The following is a 10421-nucleotide window of genomic DNA, read 5'->3' as shown; positions in this document are numbered from 1 at the left end:
TTCCTCCCTGGGAAGGAAGGAGATGCCACTCGGTGTGTGACCACAATCATGTTCAAGAGTGCTTGGGGGCCTTGCGATGATGGGATTTGGCCCTTGCTCCAAAAAAGGGTGTTGTATGCACAGCCTTGACCTGGAGGCCTTGCAGAGCATAATACACAAAAATTATTGCTGAATGGTTTTACACTTGCAAAGTGTTAGATAACTTCACAGCTACCAGATTGACAGTTGATGTCAGACACTTCTGGCCTGAATTCAAATGGATGAATCAGAAATATATAGCTTTTGGTTTTGGCATCAACTTCCTTATCATCTCAAGAGACTTTCAAAGCTTTTTTTTTTGGCATCTTTTTTTTTTTAATCCATGTGGACAACTTAGGTTCATAAGGGAGCATATAAAATACAAAGTATTTCTCTTTATTGGCTTTAGAGACCCGGTTCAAGCAGTCATTGAACAAGTATTTATTGAGACCCTACCATGTACTGGGATCATTCTGGTGAGTAAGACTAACAAATTTTCTGCTTCTGAGAAGCTTATCTTTTAGAGGGGAGACAGACAGTAAATATGTAAACAAATACATGAATAAGAAAATCTTGGAAAGCAAAAAAGATAAATGAGTCACAATGGAAACTGGAACTTTAGGTAACTTAACAGGAAAGGAAGTTTGGAAGTTGTTATGGGTTGAATACTTTCCCCCTGAAGGTATGTTGAAGTCTTACCTTCCTGTACCTCAGAATGCAACCTTATTTGGAAATCAGGTTGTTGTAGATGAAATTAGTTAAGATGAGGTCATACTGGGTAGGGTGACCCTTAATCCATGTGTCCGATGAGCTTATGAGAAGAGGAGAAGACACAGACACGCAGAAACACAGAAGAGAAGGCCACTGGAGCAAAGGCAAAGACTGGAGGGGTGCATCTACAAGCCAGGGAATGCCAGGGATGGCCAGGACCCTCAGAATCTGGAAGAGGCCAAGGACTCTCTCCTAAAGCCGTCAGGGAGGGCATGGCCCTGCTGACCCCTTGATTTTGGACTTCGGGCCTCCAGAGCTATGAGAGAATAAATTTCTGTTGTTTAGGCCACCAAGTTTGTGGGAGATGGTTATGGCAGCCCTAGGATATGACTACAGAAGTATATGTGGTAGATGACAAAATCAACAGGAAGACTTGTTCAGTGACAAGGGGAGGCCAGGCACAGCCAAGACCCCATCACAGAAGCAGGTGACCTCTGCACTGGTCTCCCTCATCACACGACTGAGACTGGAAATGTGTCCCAATGGACTCTCAACTCCACACATTCTGCCATCAACCATCCACTCTTCTTCAGAGGGCAAGCCCCACACACCAAAGTCCTGGGAAGCAACGCAGCATCGGCTGTGCTTAGGTCATGTGCTAATGCTCAAGCTCCCAGTGGACAAGAGAGAGACTCTCTCCTCCCCATGCCTTCAGCTTCCACTGAAGTTTCTTGCAGTCCCCCCAAAGCAGAAAGGGTACTTGGATGCTGGGCTGTTGGAGATGTCAAGTAATGGCTTGGACAGTAATGGGGGCAGGGCAATAATAAGGGGTGATCAGGGAATGCCTCTCTGCATGGGTAATATTTGGCCTGAGAGCCAAGGGATGCGAGCAGGCAGCTGGGTGAAACTAGTTGACAACATTCCCAGCAGAATGTCCAGAAAGGAGCCTGGCTGAGAAAGAGCCGGAGAGAAGAGGGAAGGTGGTTGGAGTATAACTGAGGAGGACAAGGATGGTGTGGGGTGAAGTTAGAGGATTGGAGGTGTTTCGTTACATCGGGCCTTGCAGATTCCAGAAAGAGGTTTAGATTATACTCTGTGATGGAAACCATTAACCAGAGGAGCAGTAGGAATCAAATAATGATTTGAAGAGGAGAGCGGTGCGGGGAAAACTGGAGGCTGGTGCAGCTGTGCAGGTAAGAGATGGTGGCATCTTGGTGTAGACTGTAATAGCGGGAATGATCTCATGTGGTCAGCTCGTGCAGGAGCAAATCTGGTGGGGGTCAGGGATGGCAGTAAGTGGGAATCAATACAGTTATAGCCATGCTGAGTTTGAAATAATTATTATTTACTCAGGTGAGATGTCAAGGATGGAGATGGATACGTGAGTCTGGAGCTCGGAAGCCTGAAGGTGCATGTTGGAGTACTCTAATCAACTAACTAGTATTTAAAGCCATGCAACAGGAAGATGTCACCAAGGAGGGACTTCAGATAGAGAATCTGAGGCAGAAGAGAAGGGTCATCAAAGGGAGCTGCCGGCAAGATGGGACGACATACAGGCTGAAGGTGGAGGCCCAGAGAATACATTTGTACTGGGTATTTGGAGCACCATTTTCAAAATAAGGGATTGAATTTGATTTGTATTATTTCAAATAGGTATTGCAGAAACATTTTGAGTTTTTATATCACAAAGTTATTTTCCCTCACTGAATCTTATTTATTTATATTTATATTCCACTTGCTTCCAAAAAAGGCAGTTTAATGTAAAAGTCATATTTGAGAAAAACCATTAAAATAGAAAATAAAAAACATGGAAACTAGTAGAAGTTAAAAATACAATCTGTGCTGATATGCTCTACCTGGCTACCGTGACTGAATAATTCCATTTGTCTCCTAACGGCCCACATCAAAATGAAAATATTTGGTTTTATAATTATCTTCATCTGGCATGGAAACCGCCCCAAGTTAAAGGGAGACAAACTATTTCCTTTTACTTAATGTCAAAAACCGTACTGATCTTGAGCATTGTCATATCCAACATGCCCCCAAAGAACTGTGGACTCTTAAATCATCCTCACAGAAGCTCTTTGAGGTTGATTCTACGCTTATCCTCATTTTATAGATGAGGAAACTGAGGCTGGGAAAAGTTAAGTGCATTGCCCAAGGTCTAAGAAGTAGTGGAGTTGATCTCAGTTCTACTGATGCCAGTGTGTGGATGTGTAGCCATCAGGCTATCCTGCCAGCTTCTGCCAGGCTGTTGGCCAGAGCCCTTGTTTCCATTTGCCATTTGCATGTCTCCAATGAAATAATTACAGGTATCTCAAATGCAGCCTGTCCAGAATATTTATTCCTCTTCTTCTCGGATCTGCTCTTCTGACATTCTTGGGTTATGGCAGTCATCCGTGAGTTCTCCCAAACAATGGATGTTGACTGGAAAGGTGAATTGTTGGGCGAAATCATTTCACTGCCTCCCAAGGCAACCAAATCTCTGAGAAGAGTGACCATTTCCTAGTCAATATAATCCCTGGTCCTCAGTAGACACCCAGCACTTGTTTCCTGAACAAACAAATAGAGTGACATACCTAGTTGCATACAGTTGTAGCCAAGTATGACATGCAGAAAGAATGAGGAGAAAATGAGAGATGAGTGCTGTCAGACGGTGAAGGTCCTGGCATCTGTAGCTCCACCATGCTCCTTTCTGCCCACCTGCAGCCCCTTCTCCACGCACTTGCCATGAAGGGGGAAGTCCTGAGTCTAAGGGAGTATGTGGGAGAGACTTCCAGAGACTTCTAGCCCAGGCATGGTGGGGTGGGTAGAGGAGTAGTAAGAGAAACTCCCCAGTGGTGACAAGAGAAGTGTCCCAGGGAGGTTTTTATAGGTACCTTTCCTTGTCTTCCCACGTGGAATGAACACTCCTTAGGGAAGGAAGTCTGGCAGCTGATGTGGACCATCAGCTGGGACCTCCGCGGGGTCCATCCTCGGAAGGCCTCTCCACATGGCCTGGGCTTCCTCAGACAGCAGCTTGGGTCTAAGTGTGAGTGTGCCGAGAGAGGGAGCCCCAGAAGCTTATGGCCTTTTGCTACTTGGTGACACTTCTCCTGTACTCCGTTAGGTGAGGTGGTGATAAAAGTCTTACTTCCAGGGGAGAGGACACAGCCCACCTTCTAATGTGGCTGTGGCAAGGTCATACTCTGAGAAGGAGCATGGAATGGCAGTGTGTTTGTGGCTATCTTTTCAAAAAATCTAGCTGCCACAGTAGCATAGAGGTTAAGCAGAATGACACTCCCCTGGGTATGGAAATCAACAGATGAACTTGGAGCAGTTTCAGAATGGTGGGAGCAAAAGCCAGATTTGGGGACTGAGTGGGAGTAGGGGACTGGTGCCACATAAGCCTTACACTTAGAAAAGTTTGACAGCAAAGAGGAAAAAGCTGGGGCTTCATGATTTTGGATGGTCTTAGACCTTGGGTTACCCTTAGCTAGTCTGATATTAATTGAAGTATATATCTGAGATACTTTAAAAAAATTCAGAATTAAAAAAATTAAGAATTCAAGGTTATTAAATACATCTGCCAAGTTCATCTAGATTGGTGAAAATATGGGAGATTAACTTTCTTTTAGGTTCCCTGGTGGATGTCTTTGGCAACAAAGAACCAAGAAGAACCAAATCTATCAGGTCCAATTGGTGATGAGTCTTCTCTGGTACTTTCAGCTGGTTCAGTATCTTGTAGAATGACAAGAAACTGGTGTGTACCAAGGCAGGTCAGACATTGTTGCATTTATTACCTATCTTTGGTGTCAAGTTACCTGGATTTTTATAGACCCTTGAGCAAACATTTATTTTCATGGTTATCTTAAGGCACTATTCTGAGGGTTTAGACATTGAGGAAACTTTGTGTATAGTTTTCGATCTTAAAATGACCAAATTCTTTTTTTTTTTTAAGATTTATTTTTTTATTTAATTCCCCCCTCCCCCCCCCCCGTTGTCTGTTCTCTGTGTCTATTTGCTGCATCTTGTTTCTTTGTCTGCTTCTGTTGTCATCAGCAGCACGGGAAGTGTGGGCGGCGCCATTCCTGGGCAGGCTGCATTTTCTTTCGCGCTGGGCGGCTCTCCTTACGGGGCACACTCCTTGCACGTGGGGCTCCCCTACGCGGGGGACACCCCTGCGTGGCAGGGCACTCCTTGCGCGCATCAGCACTGCGCATGGGCCAGCTCCACATGGGTCAAGGAGGCCCGGGGTTTGAACCGCGACTTCCCATGTGGTAGACGGACGCCCTAACCACTGGGCCAAGTCTGTTTCCCAAAATGACCAAATTCTTTAGCACAGTAGGTGGGGCCTGCATGGCATCTGAGGCCCAAGAGTCAACACTCACCCGGCCCAGTGTCCCAGCCGCACCTACTGCCGTCCCAGTGCCACGCTTTCTTACTCCAAGGGCTGCGCTGCCCCCTCCTCTGTGCCTCTGGGCACCGGTTGCAGCACTGACAGCTCTGCCTTTGCCTCTGGGCTTACTGGCCCCTTAGGATTGGGCTCTACCTGCTTGACCTTGGGTTCTCCCGGTCTTAGCATGCTTCTTAGCAGAGAGTTGTAGGTATGCACGTGTTTTGTTGTATAAAGACAAATGTAGTTATGCTCTAAACAAACAACATTAAATTGCAGTTTTGGATAATGGGTAATCTGTGGGTGGTAGCCACATTTAAGTATTAAGGATATTTTATTTTGCAACATCCATAGTATGAAATAGAACAAGAAGCTAATTTTTCTCCAAAAGATGACATTTCAATTGAAGTTATTAGTCAGAAGGACACCACGTACATTGGGCTTGTTCTTGTGTTGAACATTGAGAAAATAATTTATTTTAATTCTCCTTCTTTAAAATATATTCCTTCAAAACTTGGGGTGGAAACCGTTGACTTCTTAGGGTCATGGGAAAGGTTGTCCCTGACTGCATCAGGACCACAGACTTAGAAGAGACAAAAGGGTTGAAACACAGAGGGAATATTTACCAGCCAATTAACGCAGGGCCCGAATCATGCCTCCTGAATGCTGAAGTAATTTAGCATGTTTTCCTAATACTCTCATTCTTGTACAGTGGTGAACGGTGCATATAAATACACTGGGTAAGATACTGAAAGAATGAACTGTATTTTGTGTACACATCTACAACAGTCCGCATGAGGCAGACGGAGCACATATTGAATAATGCAGCAGAACTTCTACATGAAATAATAAATGCTAGATATTTTCAGCTTTAGTTGATTATTTTAGATTATTTATCCAGCTCGACTAACTATAACTGTGTTGCAGAGGATTGTCAGTGCCTGAAAATAAGACAACGCGTTGACTGTAGCGTGGGTGGAGCCCACTTTGACACTGGGCCGTGCTCTGATGACCCCTCCAGCGCAGTCACCAAGGCACAGCCCTGTTCTGGTGTCTTCGGATTCTGTTAAAGCACTGTGACAGGGGAAGCGTTGTCCCCAGCATCTCTGTTTTCCACATGGAGGGGTGAGTAGAGAGTACAGAGGTAGAAAAAGACAGTTTCTAATTTCATTTTGAAGTAATTTTTCAGCAAACTTGACTTCAATTATCTGCAGAACGTTTCCTGTGGAGCAGGGGAAACTCTGTCTGGCAGTCAGGAATCTTCTTCCATTTTGTCGCAGAGAAACCACTGTTTTTCAGGAGAACGCAGGCTGAAGAATTTAGATTGAGAAGAAATTTTACTTCAGTGTTCAAGAGTTTGACTATCTTGGAACCACTTCAGAATCCATGTAGGAGGGGCACACACAAACAGTTCTGGGAAGATGGCAGAGAAAAGGGGGCATAATAAAAGCCAGAAAGAAAAAAATAAGTGTTTCAAAAACAATCAGCAAATTTTGAAAAGCAGTACTATGGGTTCTTGTTTATTTTTCATTTCCATTTTTTAAAATTTTGAAGCAATCTTAAGCTTAGAAAAGAGTTTCAAGGATAGCACAAGGATCTTTTCTTTACCCGACCTACTTGAGAATAAGCTCTTCACGTGATTGCTCATCCCCTCCGAGTATTTTAGGGTATACGTCCATTATAACAAACCACTGAAACCAGGAAATTGGCCTCAGACACCGATACATTACCAGCACCCTGTTTAAGTTTCACTGATTTTCTAGTAATGCCCTTTATGGGAAAACAGCCCGGCCCAGAACCACACGTGGCACGTGGCTGCCGTGCTTCTTCAGCCTCCTCCGAGCAGGAGCTTTCTACGTCTTTCTGAGCTCTTTATGACCTGGGAACCGTGGGGACTGTGGAACGCCCTCCACCCGGGCGTCTGTTCCCTCCTGAGTGGTCTTAGGCAGGAGGGCCCCGAGCTGAGGCTGCGCCCTGCTCCTGCCTCCTCTCGGGTGCTCTGTGATTTCCATTTGCCCCTCCACCTGCGAGGTTCACTCTGACCACTTGATTAGGGTGGTGTCCTCCAGCCTCCTTCACACATGGTTACTCTTTTCCCCAGTGAAACAGCATGCACTTGTGGGGAGCTATGTTTAGATGATTTAAACAACCCCCTTTTTAAAATCAAACATCAATTTATTCATTTACTTATTTATGCGAGCATGGAACCCTGGTTTCCAATTCAATGAGTTGTAATTCATTACTATCATTACTTTTTTAATGCTCATATTGTCCCAGATGTGGCTGGATGGGGCCTCTCAGGCTTGCTCCTGCGTCCTCCTGACATGCCTCGTCATTATTTTTTGAGCATGTCCTTACTTGCTCATACACAAAGATGTTCCAGGCTTGTCTTGTGCTTTTCCTGGTCCATCCCCAGAACTAATCATTCTGCATGGAGTACTGTGTCCAGATCCTGGGATAGATGTGCTCCTGCCTGTTAGGGTAGCACCACTCCCAGGCCTTTTAAGTGGACAGGGCTACGGAAGATGCGTATGCAAACACACATACACACATATACACTTATTATACCTATGTTCATTTCTATAACTGTCAGTCATCTATCTAGCTATCCCATCCCTCCATCCCTCCATCCTTCCATAAATCCACACTTCCATCTACAATTCACACTGATAACTTCAATTTCAACCCAACACCCCAAGGGTCATTCTAGGTTTCTTGCTTTCCACATTTATAACTCTCTTCCCTGATAATAAGATATGTGGCTTCATTACCCTTCATCTGGTTATTAGTTTGAACAATCCCCTGTATGTAAGCAATCTCCCATCACCACCCTCTCCCACGGAAGCTCGAAGCCCCTAAGCCTGCCCCCTCCCCTCTAGACACCATCCTTGCCCCGCCTAGGTGAGAGCCCATCCCACCCACTGAGCCCTGACCCCCCATCCTGCTCGGGCTCCAATACCCCACTCTGAGCCATTGGTGCTCTCCCTTCCCTCTCCCTTCTCTCCTCTCTCAGTGACCCCAAGGAATGGCTTTTCACTGAATTGGTAGGAAGGGAAGAAGAAAAGTAAGGGCAAGTGGAACTAAAGCAATGCAAATTATTTAACCACGAAGGGGAAGATAGAGAGCACTGGAACTCAGGGGTTTGCTTTGCAACACTGCCTTAAATATAATGAGCCTGCCGAGTTGACTCCTACTATTTGTTGGAAAAATAAACCAGCTTATTTTAAGGAGATACTAATTGCAAGTGTATATAAGTGATGCTGCTGGAAACCCGCGCGTTCTTGTCGATCCAAGAGGGACGCCGAGGATGTTGGGGGAGCCCGTGGAGGACAGTCTCGAAGTCAGGGAAGGCTCAGCCGGGTGGAAGGGCTGCTCCCAGTAAAGCACGCCTCTCAGCTGACAGCGCAAACGGGGAGCCAGGAAAGAGAGCTGAGAACGAGGCGTCAGCCCACGAGCAGGGGGGCTCCAGAGGAGACCTGGGTGACCTGCAATTGCGGAAACCTTTACTTCCTTCGGACCTTCTCTCACATGCTCTCTCAGTCCTTTCTGAGACGTTCTCTGATACCTTTACAAAGAGTGTGTCTCTGGCCCATCACCTGCTCTCCTCACACCCTGCTTTATTCTAACATTTTACACTTGCTGACATGTTATATGTTTATTTTCTGACTGCTCAATTTAAATGTCAGTTCTAGAATAAAAGGCAGTTTGCTTTGTTTACTGCTTTATCACCCGTTCCAGAACTGCACTCAGTACATAGTCCTTGCTAAATAAAATTTTAATGGTTGAATGGATGAAAACATCACCAGGAAAATAACATTGGACATGGATCTACAAAACAACTTGGAAACAGGGAAGTTTCAAGGAGGCCCACTACTGAGCAGTCTTCAAACAGAGGTCTCTAAGAACATAAATATCAAGCAAAAACAAACAAAAAACACAAACAATAGAAATGGAGTCGATATGTGCAATCCTGGACAATTGACTCTTCTTTTTGACTTGAAAGAGCTTATTCCTAAAGTTTGGAGACTTTCAAATTTGCCAACTGATTTCTGCAGCCAAAGAGCATGCCCAGAGACAGTAGAGATTTGAACAGATTAAATCTAAAATAAGGAAATGGGTTAAAGCACTAACCAAAAGCTAGGTTAATTATGTAAAGTAGAATTAGTAATTGCAATGATGAAACTTAATAGCACTCAATTCTATGGAATCAAAAACAAATTCAGACATTGCCTACTTATGTAAGAAATTAAGAATTATACTAACAGAGTATTTGAATATGAAATATAAATATGATATATCAACACTTAGGAATGCTTCAAAGTAATACTTAGAAAAAATACCCCAAATGTCTATATTTGTTAAAAATAAGTAAACAAATGCAAAGGACTCATCTGTCCCTTCTCTTTGAACCTATAGTTGGTGCTGGAGTTGGTAGGTGTACATCCAAATGACTTGAATCTTTGGGCTGTCCATGTGCCAGCTAGGCTGTGAGCCTCAGCGGAGTTGCAACACTTGCTCTCCAGGTCATTGGACTCACCTAGGACAACTAATAAGGAAGTGATGATGGACAGCTATCATACCAAGAAACTGAGAGAGTCTACAACTGCAAGCAAGAGAATCCCATCCATCACATCAGGTGTATGGGATTGAAGCCCCCTCTCAATTAGAGGTGGAGTGGGCATCACCATGCCAGTATCCTCAGGGTCGGGGAATGAAGTATGGACTAGAGTGGACTTATTTTATAGTATTCTACTGTAAAGTTATTGTGATTCTAGCAATGGAAGAAATTACAACACTGATGTGGAGGCAGTGGCCACTGGAAGCTCTGAGGCAAGGAGAGGGAAAAACAGGTGTTATACAGGTCATTTTCAGGACTTGGGAATAGTCCTGAATAATATGGTAATGATAGATATAGGCCATCTTCCCATAAACTACAGAATTGTGTGAAAGAGTGTAAACTACAATGTAAACTATAATCCACGCTCAGTGGCAATGCTCCAAAATGTATTAATCAATTGTAAAGAATATACCACATTAATGATGGACGTTGTTAGTGTGGGAAAATGTGGGAGATATGGGGAGTGGGGCATATGGGAATCCTTATATTTTTTTATGTAACATTTATGTAATCTAAGTATCTTTTAAAAAATAAAAAAAAATCTAAAATTAAATAAATAAATAAAAGCAAAGGAAAGCAAATCAGGTTAAAAAAACAGCAGCAGAGATGAATAGAACTGATGAATTAAATAGAATTTTTTTCAGGAAAAAGTAATGAAATCGATAATGCATTATTAGACTAAATGAAATTGTAAAGAAA

At 44.0% G+C, this 10421-nt stretch overlaps 1 long non-coding RNA gene across 1 annotated transcript; it reads left to right on the top strand.

The window, feature by feature from the left end:
- The first annotated feature begins 416 nt into the window (after window positions 1-416).
- LOC131273711 (uncharacterized) lies at window positions 417-2582 on the top strand. Its single transcript, XR_009180986.2, has 2 exons — window positions 417-494; window positions 2083-2582. It is a non-coding gene; the product is annotated as an uncharacterized lncRNA (long non-coding RNA).
- The last annotated feature ends 7839 nt before the right edge of the window (window positions 2583-10421 follow it).

The sequence above is a fragment of the Dasypus novemcinctus genome, chromosome 16, assembly GCF_030445035.2.
Source record: "Dasypus novemcinctus isolate mDasNov1 chromosome 16, mDasNov1.1.hap2, whole genome shotgun sequence".
NCBI classification, from domain to species: Eukaryota; Metazoa; Chordata; class Mammalia; order Cingulata; family Dasypodidae; genus Dasypus; species Dasypus novemcinctus.
This window is presented reverse-complemented; position numbering and strand designations above follow the sequence as displayed.